This window comes from Falco naumanni, chromosome 17 (assembly GCF_017639655.2).
Source record: "Falco naumanni isolate bFalNau1 chromosome 17, bFalNau1.pat, whole genome shotgun sequence".
NCBI lineage: Eukaryota > Metazoa > Chordata > Aves > Falconiformes > Falconidae > Falco > Falco naumanni.
Window position 1 is genome coordinate 7,464,647 of NC_054070.1, and position 11,380 is coordinate 7,476,026.

An 11,380-nucleotide genomic window follows, 5' to 3' on the forward strand; every position below is an offset into this window, starting at 1 on the left:
GGGTGTGCAGAAAAAGCAACAGCCTGGGGGAGATTGCAGCTAAATCTAACTGGGATCATGAATCCTAACCCCTGAGTGACCAGCACATTAACACTTCCCAAATAATCAAACAGACAGAGTAAAACTATTTAAATCAAAATAGAGAAATAACAGAAATAAACGGAACGTTTGGAATGTTTCTGCTTCCCAAAAAAGGCACATTCTGATTTCTTCAGAGGTTTCCGTGTTTATGGCCAGCTTCAACAGCCTCTCCCTTTTAATTTAGCAATTCAATTAAAAGTCACCAAAACAACAGCAGCACCCCAGGAAATTGGTCAAACCCAGCCTCCCGTCCCACCCCAGAGCCCCCAGCTGGGGAAATTTGGGTTGTTTTGAAGGAAACAGCTGAGCATTTCAGAGGTTGGGGATGAAAGAGGGTTCACGTAGAAGTCTTCAGTAATAAAAACATTACCACATGGCAAGGCACGAGCCAAAACTGAAAGGGTGCCCACAAGACAAGTAAAATTCACGTCACCCCCAACCACAGCAAGAGACGGGCTACAAACAGCACAAAACAGCACATGTTGGAGAGAGTCTCAGACCTCAGGTTTAAGATCCAGTGCTACCAGTGACAGGAGCTTGCTAACACCAGGAATACGCTCCTTGCCTCAGTTTCCCACCTGATAAATGAAGACGATGGCACCAGCTCACGGGTGGCGCGAGGGTGGATTGTTTGGGTGTAATTAACAAAATTGAGGAAGTAACAAAATAACTGGATTGAATGCACCATTAACTGGCAATGAAGTGTCTTCATTAGCAGCGCTCGTCCTTCCAGGTGCACACAGAAGCTGTGCACTTCCCCTTCCTTGTGCAGTAACGGCAGGGCAGTAAACCCAACACCACACCATCCTGTCTGCTTCCTCCTCTGCGCATCACAAGCGGTAACGGCTCTGATGATACCATGTGTTCCTGCAATGCTGGCAGAGGTGACCGGCACCGGGCACCGACAGCTCTGTATCAGGATCTGCTACTCAAATAATTTGGTTTTGTTACGGTAGTGCCTGCTGGCCTCAGAGACTGAGGATCGCCGTGCAAAAGGCAGCAGTGAGAGACTGTCCCTGCTTCAAAATGACCAGGCTCACAGCGGGTCAGCGTCTGATCCGGCCTGGCTGTGCACAGCCTGAGATGTTCTGAAATGTCTCCACCTGAGCTGCTCTGGAAGGCCTGGTTCCCAAAAAGCAATGAGCATCCATCTTCGAAAACAGCAGGTCAAACACCCCTCTGTTCCACCGTGTGAACACTTTTAAGAGTTATTTATCCTCCCAGCACCCTGGCATGGCAGGGACAGTACCTGACGTAAGACAGGAGCGCAGAAAAGCCACAAGCAAAACCAGAAGAGCTGGTGCTGGCATCTGAATCCAGCTCTCTGAAGCAAGCGCCCCAAAGCCTTGAGCATCCTTCCACTTCACAAGCTGTATTCCCGCAGGTCTTGCCTGCACTTGAAACTGTGGTGCATTATGGATTTAGCACGAGTGAGAATTTTAACAAGAGCCCAGCTGCTGCTCAGGTGTGAAAAGAAATGGTCAGATTTTCAACAGAAATCAGCCAGCCCAGTGGGCAGGCACGCTGTGCTGAATATACGTGGATATTTTGCAGCGGGAATGCGGTGTGCCTAGCCTGCCTGCAAAAATCTAGCCTCAATTGTGGTGGCTTGGAGCTCATTCCTAAAACAGCAAGCAAACCCAGAAGGCAAGAGAATACAGATCTCAAGTTGTGATCGGAGATACAGCAAGAATAAGAGGCACGAAAGGAGGGAGGCAAAGAAAGAACAAGACAAATGGGAGATTGCAGCAGTGTCAGAAGCCCAGATGAACCCCAGCCATCTCTCAAGCCTTGCTAGTTCTGCTCTGTGGCTTGAAAATAATTTCACACCAGCTTCTTTTCCAGCCAGGCTGCCTCGACAAAGATACAAGCTAAGATTGTGAGCAATGAGCAAACAAGCTGATGAGCAACACTGGCTGCAGGCAAAATGCTACCTGAAAAGAAATCTTGATTAGAAACGTAAAGAGAGCAAAAGATGCTCCCTCTGCTTACAGATCGACTCTGCAAAGTTAATTGTTCACCAGATTGTAATCTGGGCTTTCGCATCTACATTAATCAACAGGTTGCTTCTCCTATCAGTTTTCCCTTTACAAACAGCAGAAGCAAGTGAATTTAGAGAAAAGCAAACCCAGCAGGCTGAACCTTTGCATGGACAAAGTTTGCTGAAAGCAGTTGAAGGGCCTTTTTTAAATAGAGACCTTCTATTGTTTTTCTACCTGTAAAGATGTAAACTGAGGCCATGCCATGGAGCAGAGCTGAGCTTTCAGGGTTTCAGTACGCTAATTATGCAGAGCGGAACTCACTTCAGGTTGGGTTGGGATCTTTCCTGCATTATGTAGCTGGTCCCAGAGTCAAGACCCCCTGTCCCGTTGCCTGGAGAAACTGCTTTAAGTTTGCCTCAATTTCCCTGAGCATGGACGGAGAGTTTGGGAGGCTCTTATTGAATATAAACTCTCCTGGAAACTCTTACTACTATTTGGACATGACTCCAAACATGTGTCCCAGATTTTCTGGAAATTCTCAGACCTCCTGGCCCAAACCTCAGGTCTGTATGGAAGCCAGAGGAATGTCTCAGGGTTTACAAGGATTGACCAAACATTCATTTCTCTCCGCAAGGCCAGACCAAGGGGATGGTCCCAGTGGAAACTGCAATGTGGATATTTTAATGCATACAGGACATAGGGAAAGTACATATATACAGGTTCCTGTCTCACCAAGTGGCAGGGCGCAGGACAGAGAGAACGGAGGGATCCTCATGGACTTGGGAGGTCAAAACTCAACTCCCCGCCCGACCACAGGCTACAGGCTCCCTGTAGCACCCTGAAAAAGCCATTTTGTCTCTTCACCTTCCTGTACGCAAAATGCAGCTGCCTTCATCTATCTTGTCTAGCCACAGTGCCAGCAGCAGAAGGTAAAAACGGTCTCCTCCTGCCCCCGTGCTCTTGGCACAGCAGGGCTGAACCCCAGCCCGTGCCTGTGATAAACGAGACGGCGACAATGGCAATAAATGCACACGCAAGGCAGCGGCTACAGATTTAAAGCAGCTAGTTTGGAAGCCAGTAAAAGGCAGCCAGGCATGTCAGCTGCATTTCAGTCACCTGTAACATACAAATACGTGACACCATCACTTCGCTCTTTGTCACTCGCTTGCCAGCGAAGCCTGTCTGAAGGGTCCATTCAGGGGACCACAAAGACTGCTTGTTTAGTGAAAGGGGCCCTCACAGCATTGAGACAAGGATTTTAGTGCTTCCACGCCTATCTCTGCCAGCATCCCAAAGCTCTATAGATCTCAGGGAGCAAATCTCAGAGAACAAAGCAAGGTCAAGTGTTAACAGATGGGGGAACTCAGACATGGGGATACGGTGGCATGTCCAAGGTCAGACAGAATCCGTAGCAAGGCCAGGGACAGGGTCAGATCTCGAGAGTCCTGCTCTTGAGTTACAAAATTTCCTCTCTTTTCCAAGCAGGATAAGACAGGAGGAACTCCCAGCCATTGCTGGAGAGGTTGTTCCACTGGTCATTTACTAATTGCCCTCATCTGGACAAGGTCCCAATACCTTCCTGCATTACTGAATAAGTCTGGGCCCTTGGAAACAAATTTATGAAATCTATCGTCCAAAGTGGTCCCACCCAGAGAACGGGCACCAAAACTTGCACAGAAGTCCCCTGACATGACAAAGAGAGTCTGAAAACCAGTAAAGAGCGAGTGGAATGCCTCAGATATACACACAGAGATGAAGTTTCACGGGCAAGGTGCCAGCCGGTGAACCAGGTGCCCTCCCTTCTGTTCCTGCCTCTGCTCCCTCTTTACGTCAGGCTCTTGGACACATCATGTCACATCCCATCGATGTACTTGTACCTTCTCCAGGGAGGAGAGGATGCTCTCCACTACAAAAGCAATTTGGGATCTCAGCGCGCCACCACTGATGTGTTCCCGCTGACACCAACTGACCAATTATCTAATGGGCTGGTGCCTGCATAAAGGGAATCTTTTCAGGATCGTGGGAACTGGTTTTCGTGACCTCTCCACAGACGGGGTGACCCAGATGCCCTGTCAATGCCTCGTGAGGCTGGAAAACAAGACTCTGCTTGCGTTCACCACGTTTCAGCTCTGTGTGTTAGCACATGTTGCAGATCTACACGCTGCCCCATTACCACTGAGGAGGAAATTAATCCTGTTTCCTTGCAGGAAGAAGGTCCTGTCCGAAGGCACTTGCCCTTTCACAGATCTCATCCAGAGGCACTAACTTTCTGCCTGCCGCTTGAGCAAAGCGCTTCCCCTCCAGGCGCCTTCTCCGATCCTCAGCGCGCACACATCGCGCCATTCATTCGCTTGATGCTGAGCACTAAAAAACCCAACGCCAGCAGCCCCAGGCCTGACCCTGATGCTTTTCTTCTTTTCACAGCTAATGCCACCATTGTGCCCACCAGCCAGCATGCTCATCCCGGTTTGTTTTCATGGAGAGAAGAGCCGAGTTATTAAAGCCCGGCTGGGCAGGAGCTAGTGCTGGGGCGGCAGGGAGAGCAGCTCTCCGCGGGCGGCCTGGGGAGCTCCCTGCCGGGACAGGTGCTCTCCGGGGTGAGTTCTTCACGCCCCTGGGAAACTGTCGGAGCAACAGGCGCGTTGGGAGAGATGCAGCTGATACAGCCAGCTGCAAAAAAACGCAGCGCAAGGAGAATGCCATGCTGCCGGCCACACAGCAGCAGGACTCCAGCCTGAGCAGGGGAAACCCCCCAGACAGACCGACCCTGCGTGTCAGCCCCCCTGCAAGCCCCCCAACTTTCACGCTGCAGACAGAAGACCCCCTGCAGGTCCTTCGCAGGGAGACCATGCCGGGGTGTCTGGTGCTGGAGAAGTCAGCAGCGAGCGAAGGGCTGCCCAGGGCTCCCTGAACCACGTTTAGGAGCAAAGCAGGCGCAGGGATCTCCTCCGCCGGGGCGCAGGCAGGTATTATTTCTCGCTGTGCTCGGCGCAGAGCTGAGCCCTCCCTCGCCGCCCGTCCAACTTCAGCCATCCCCTCCCCGGGCACTCCTGCCCAAAGCGTCCCAAAGGCGGCGGGGGTCCCGGCGGGGGTCCCGGCCCTCCGCGGTGCGCAGCCCGCACTCACCGGCCGCCGCGCAGGTCGCTCTCCCTCCTTCCTCCTTCCTGCCGCCGCCACGCCGGGTCCCGGGCAGGGCAGGGGCGGTGCTGCGGGGCCGCACCGGGCACGGGGCGGGCGCCGCTGCCGCTGCCGGGGGAGAAGCGGGGCCGGTGCTGCCGCCGGAAGGGGCTGGAGCGGTGCGGGCGCGGTGCGGGACCCGGCGCGGTGCCGGCGCTCCGCTCGGTGCGGCGCTGGCTCCTCCCCGCCGCAGCCCCGGGATAAGGAGCCCCGGCGGGGCCGCGCCGGGACGGCCGGGAGCGCGGCGGGGGCTGCGGGCGGGGGGCGCTGCGGGCGGGGGGCGCGCACCCCCCCGCACGGATCCCGCCCCGGCGCCCCGTGCCCCCCGCGGCGCTTCCCGCTGTCCTGCGGGCTCTCGTGGGACCGGGGGCGCGCCCGGGACCCGAACGCCTCGGGAATTTCAGCCTCCGTCACCCCGGTGGCGTTATGTATTTAGCAGCAGCTTTGCCACCCGTTCCAGCTATTTCTCTTCTTATATTTAGCCAAACATTCTCAGTTTGCCAAAAATAGACCAGCCGTGGAAATAAATCAGGCTGACTGGAGGTGCCAACATTGTCTGTCTGAAACTAATTAATTTCTTATATCCCCAGCTATATTAATCCTCGTCTTCCCTCTACAGAGCATCCCCTGTCAGTAGAGGTTTTGCAATTAGCGGGTATTATGCCTAAATCTGGGGGTTGTGCGGGAGGTTTAAGTGGCGGGGGAAGGCAGAGGGATGCCAGCAGGAGACCTGGCCAGGGAAGGAACAACATCCATCTACACAGAGTACGGAGAGCGTGAACCCAGAGGACGCAGCAGAGCTGGTGAGGAGGAGGAAAGGGGGTGCAAGCTCTCTGGGGGAAAATCCTATCGCAGGGAAGCATACAGGACCTTCTCCTTTCCAGATATCTGAGATTCCACGAAGAAGACTGTCCAGAACATACACATTCAGGCCTCCCGAGTTCTGCTGCTGACGGCACTCCCTTTTCCTTTTTCCTTTTTCAATGTGGGAGTTTCGGGGGACTTGCTGACTCTCATATCTTATATTAGAACCATCGAGCTTGCTGGGAGACGCTTCAAGGAACAGGGAAGAGGTTCACAGATGGCATTGCAGAAGTGTAAAAGCTGAGCCCCCATGGAGGGAAGGGATGTTTTACCAGGATCCATTTTGTTTGTTCACTTTAGCCTGCCCCATGGCAACACCCTGCTGAGACCTGAAGCCCTTAGTAATGCTTGTCTGCTCTGTGAGTGGGGTAAAACATTCCACGCCAGCACTTCCATCAGTTTGTTTAGTGAGCACAGGAGCTCAGAGTCATCTGAGCACCCAGGGCTGAACCACAGGCTGGGAACTGGAACTGCCCCTCCAGAAGCAGATGCAGAGTTCAAGCCTGAGGCACGTTGCCCCGGTTGGGGTGCGATGACTGATGTGACACAGGGCAAGCAGCTTGTTTCTTGCTGCCCCGAGCAGCTTGTTTCCCACCCGCATCATGGAGATTCGCATCCTTTGCTCTGCAGGGCTCAGGGAGGAGCAGCAAAGGATAGGACCCAGTGGCACGATGAGCAGGCTGGCTCTTGGCTCACGTGAACGACTGCCCTCCCCTAACCCCTGGTCAATGAGTACCTGGTCATGTGGGCTGCAAAGTCAGCGGCAGCTCCATGTGACGATAGCCATCACGCTCCCTTGATGCCACTGGCTGCAGAAACTGGAACGTTTCCTGCAGCCCAGCAGCCCAGCCAGGCGCTGGCATGCCTCTGACTTCCACGCTCACCCGTCTCCTCTATTTAAAGGGGGGATACCTCCGGAGGGGGAGATGTCTCAAACACTTCTGTGCCATTCCCAGCCCAGTGCAGCCCTTGGCATAACAACTGCTGCCACATGCTCCATACCACAGCCATGAGACCACCTGGCACTGTAAGTCCATCTTAAGACAGAAAGGAAAGGAGATCCCCAGGAAAAGCTCTGGCTAATTAAGGAGAGGAAGCCCTCAAACTGGAGACGGACAGACAAACCAGCTCTAAAAGAAAGCGAGGTGCGAGGGAAAAGAACGTTACAAGCAATTAGTGGACGGAGACATGAGCTCAGTGGCAGCGTCAGACAGGCTGCTTATTGGCGCATAACATTCCTCATAAACATAAATTACAATAATCAACATGCTGAGGAAGGGATTGCTGTAAGCGTGACAGGGATGGCTTTGGGAGGAGGATGTGGAGAGGGAAAGCACCCAGCTGCTGCAGCCAGCAGGGATTCCTAGACATGCATGTTCAAAGACTGGATGGGAGGGGAGCTGCATTATGGTGTGGTGGATGTTCACCAGCACGTGGGACAAGAACGCAGTACATCTCCCTGGCAGACTGATGTGGTGCTAATGAGACTCTACACTGTGTAGTGGGGCTGGGTCCGTTCCACCAATAATAGCCCAAAGCAAACTGTCCCTTAATGTGTGCTCTGTGAAGGGCAACATGGGCTGAGGTCGCCGCTGTTGAACTTGGCACCCACCAACGGATGCCTCTGCAATACCGAGCAGTGCGTTTGCAAGGCAGTGCCTGCAGGGTGTTTTTCAAACATGCCAACTTAATGGATGAGCAAGAGGCAGGCATGCTTGGTTTTTGTGAATTTGTTCTAAAATTACTTTGGGTTCTGGGGTTGCTTTTTCGCTTTTGTATTGTCACAGTGAAATCACATAGCCTCATGGAGTTCCAGGGGAAATCAGGTGTGAAAATGGGCTCATTGTAGTTAGGAGTATTTCATTAAAAAATGGGTCTGGCTGGGAAGCTACAAGACTTTGTGCAAGTCCATTGTTGTGATCACCTCAGCTCATGGTGGGGGAGACTTTGTTCAACAAATCCTTCTCCTCCTACTACTCCAGTTGTGCAATTCCTAGTGTGTCCCTGGCCTGGTCCCCTTGCCAGGGGCGTGCTGGGCTGCAGCCCACAGTTGCTCTCCCCTTTGATATAAATTGCATCTTTTGAAGATACACAGGCTGTGCTTCCTCACCCCGGGGCCCGTCTGCTGTCACCTTCCTGCAAACAGCACCTCAGCCCAGCTGTGCATTTGGCTGGAGAGAGGAAAGAAGGGGGAGGTGTGAAGGAGAGAAGGCTGCAGCCAGCAGAGAGTCAGGCACGCTCACGTCTGTCTCCATCCAGAGGGGCACAGCTGGCGCGGTGCTGCGGCCGAGCAGGGCTGCCATGTGTATAACCCGCGCTGATGGCTCTGAGCTGTTCATGCCGTCGGCACAGTCCTAGGACTTCCTCCAGGTAGAAGCAATCCTGCTTCTGCTGTACACCAGGAGATCACTCACCCTCTTCACCCCTCCTGAAAAGCTACCCCCAGAGAGACAGCAGCCAGAGCTGCTGAGCTGGGCTCCTTTGCTAAGCAAGGCAAGAACGGTACCTCTGTTTCACAGGCTGCAAGTGGCATGCAGGCTGGAATGATTTTCAGGAGCAGCAGGGAAGGCTGCAGCATCCTGAGCAGCATTTTAATCACAGACCCAAGGGGTTTGCTTGGGCTGCTCCTCTCCAGAACCTTCCTTGTCAGCAAACACCACTGCAGAGATGTGAGAGAGGGACCAGGGATGCCGAGAAGTCAGCACAGCCTCGGGGCAATGGGGGCAGCAGTTCCAGCCCCACAGCCCATGCACGGGCAAATGCAGGGTGCGAGACTCCACTGTGCACCCCTTGTCCCTGTGCAAACCTGCCTGAGAAGAGGGCTACGGGAGCACTGTATGGACTGACACGGAGCTAGAGCCCAGGCAGTGCCTGTCTTGTAAAACTGCGCCCTGCCCCAGGCGTGCTCCCTGCGTGGCTCCTGGCCAGACACATTAAATCCTCCATCTCTTCCCTCACATGGTGAGGCCCCAGCGGGGACACTCCATCCAGTTCGGCACCTGCTTATGGAGAGAGGAGGGAGAGTGCCCAGAGCCTGTAGGGGACAAGCAGAGGGCTGGCAGACCGGCCTTAGGAGGAAACCAAGGCAGCTCAGGTGTTTAGTCTTAAGAGCAAAAAGCTGAGCAGAGGTGATGGCAGTCTCTAAATGAAATCCTTTGACTGGAGTTAAAACTGAAGTGGGAGTCATGTGGATGTGCTTAGCAGGGAGCTGAATGGGACAAAGATGTCAAAATGCAATGAAGAGCCAAGCCCAGGAGGAGCCAGCTAAGAAAGGTACGGACCTCTGAACACTGGTCTATCGACCCCGTAGGCATCTCTGTCTCCCTAGAGAGAGATCCGGGGCTCCAGTCTGCACCCAGCGCTCACACATAAGAGTCCTGGCAATCCCAGTAAATGTAGGAAGTATATTAAACCTGACAGCCGAGACTGGGGCATTAGAGAAACAGCAGCAACGCGAATGTGCTTCACTTCTTAAGGAAACGCAGGTCAGCTCCAGGGGGGGTTCACCTGTTTTCTTCCTGCAGCTCCTCTGCCTGCATTCCCCTGCCACACAGAGCAGCGCCCGAGTTGCAGATCCCTCCAGATCCCCAGCAGCTCGCAGGCACGTTTTCTCCACTATTAAACTCACATGGACATGCATGTGTGCTGCTCTAAGGCAAGCGGCTCTGTGTAGGTCTGCAGGGAATATTTTACAGTCACTGCATCCAGGCAGCAGTTCCCTTCCCCACTGCCCTGACATTCAATAGTAATGCAGGCACCGAGTCATGGAAAGAAAATTTGTTCAATGCCTCCCAAGCTCATGGACCGTTCTCCCTTGTGCACATGCAGGCATGTGGAAATCATTGCCCGGAGACCAGCGCTGCATTTCAGCAACAGTCCGAGTGCTTTAGTGAAAAAGCTGGCTGCTAAGTCAAGGAAAATGGGCAAATGGGCCCCGTGCTTAACTGCCCAGCCTGGTGTGCCAGGATTGCTCCCGGAGAGTGCTGGAGAGGCCAAATGCACCCACTGCTGTTACTGGGAGGGTGGCTGCTGCTGCATCACAAGGCTCAGTGTGTGCCTGTGCACGGTGCAAACAAGGGATGCAATAGCTGTAGATCACCCTCATTTAATAACCCCCTCCCCTCAAGTTACATCTCTGGTGGGCACCTGCAACTCCACTGACTCCAAAAATGTAAATGGGCAAGACAACAGGAATATAATTATTCCTGTTTTACTGGCCGGTGAACTGAAGAGCAGGAGAAATGGAGGCAAGTTCAGATATCCTTGCTGATGCAGACAAGTGCTTGTTCCCAGAGCTGAGGGAGTTCCTCAAAGTCTCACTGCAAACCTCCAACAACATACCTAACCGAGCCCCAATGACATGCAGTCTACTCTTGTCCCGCACAAGAATTGACTCTCTGTGAACACCAACCAACCTGAAACTAAACTCAGTGTAAATCACTGTATAAGCCATCATGCTGCATGACAAAATAAAGTCACCATCCACAGCGTACAGTTGGCCAAAGCATGGCTGACCATGGCAACCATCAGGCCAATTGCAAACTGCTGAATCCAGCAGCATCTCCTCTCAATTTTGCCCATGGAGCATCACCATAACAACATATCCACCAATCCACACCAGAGATTCCTGCACTTAGCAACCAGGAGCTGCCAAATTATAAAAAATTAAGGATTATACACAAAGTATTTCCTCCACAATTCTACTATAAGCGTACAAAACTCTAGCAGCACAATGGGCAAAGCCAGAAAAATGCATGAAATATGACGGATACCAAAACTTCTCCCCTGGCAAGCAGCTCTGGAACAAAAGCATCCACTGCCCTGCCAGTGGTATCGCTGGAAGGTGAGTTTGGCCTTTGTTTTTGGCATTTCACTCACGGCTGTGTGCACCCTCCTCTCTGTTACACAGCAGAGAGAGGAAGCCTCAACGCAAAGGTAAGGCTGGCACGCAGAACCAGGGCTGACACCCCCTAACAACAGTGATCTTCATGCCGCCATGGGACCTGGAGAAACTGAGCAAGACTGCTCCGCTTGAAGGTTTCCAGCTGGGTTCAGCAGTTGCCTCACAGGGGTTAAAGCACATCAGCTCTGCCGAGAGGAGCCCAGGCGCCGGCACTGCAGTTCAAAAGTAACAGAACGCCGTCCCCAAGGGAGTTTGCTCCTGTGAGCGGACCTTGTCCCTCATCACCCTGTGTGAAGCAAGTGCGGGGATGAGATAAGTTATTTTTTCAGAGAACAATCCATCTGTCTCTGAGTGACTCACTGACAAGCTTCCC

General features: G+C 53.1%; 1 protein-coding gene across 1 annotated transcript in view; it reads right to left on the reverse strand.

Annotated features, from left to right (window-relative positions):
* Positions 1 to 5,614, reverse strand: part of CDK18 (cyclin dependent kinase 18) — a 40,215-nt gene extending 34,601 nt beyond the window's left edge. The window contains exon 1 of the mRNA XM_040616576.1: positions 5,190 to 5,614. The gene's annotated coding sequence lies outside the window, so the exon portion shown is untranslated. The remainder of the gene's footprint in view (positions 1 to 5,189) is intronic.
* Between the last annotated feature and the right edge of the window lie 5,766 nt (positions 5,615 to 11,380).